Source organism: Etheostoma spectabile, chromosome 19 (genome assembly GCF_008692095.1).
Source record: "Etheostoma spectabile isolate EspeVRDwgs_2016 chromosome 19, UIUC_Espe_1.0, whole genome shotgun sequence".
NCBI classification, from domain to species: domain Eukaryota; kingdom Metazoa; phylum Chordata; class Actinopteri; order Perciformes; family Percidae; genus Etheostoma; species Etheostoma spectabile.
Window position 1 is genome coordinate 11,876,163 of NC_045751.1, and position 216 is coordinate 11,876,378.

The 216-nt window shown below is 41.7% G+C and overlaps 2 long non-coding RNA genes across 2 annotated transcripts in view; one reads left to right on the forward strand and one right to left on the reverse strand.

Moving 5' to 3' along the window:
- Positions 1 to 200, forward strand: LOC116707349 (uncharacterized). The gene is made up of 2 exons (XR_004336472.1): positions 1 to 47; positions 132 to 200. It is a non-coding gene; the product is annotated as an uncharacterized LOC116707349 (long non-coding RNA).
- LOC116707362 (uncharacterized) overlaps positions 1 to 216 on the reverse strand; it is a 16,476-nt gene that overhangs the window by 9,520 nt on the left and 6,740 nt on the right. The gene's annotated exons all lie outside the window — the stretch shown is intronic.

A 216-nucleotide genomic window follows, 5' to 3' on the forward strand; every position in this document is an offset into this window, starting at 1 on the left:
TTACCTTGGCTAAAGTGGAAAAAGAGAAACATGCCACAGAGAACAAGGTTTGTAAACAGTAATTTGTCCAGCTGAACATGTATGATTATAACGATGACCGTTTGAAGACAAGATTCTTCTTGCACACTTAGGTTAAGAACCTGACTGAGGAGATGGCTTCTCAAGATGAGAGCATTGCTAAGCTGACCAAGGAAAAGAAAGCCCTTCAGGAGGCTC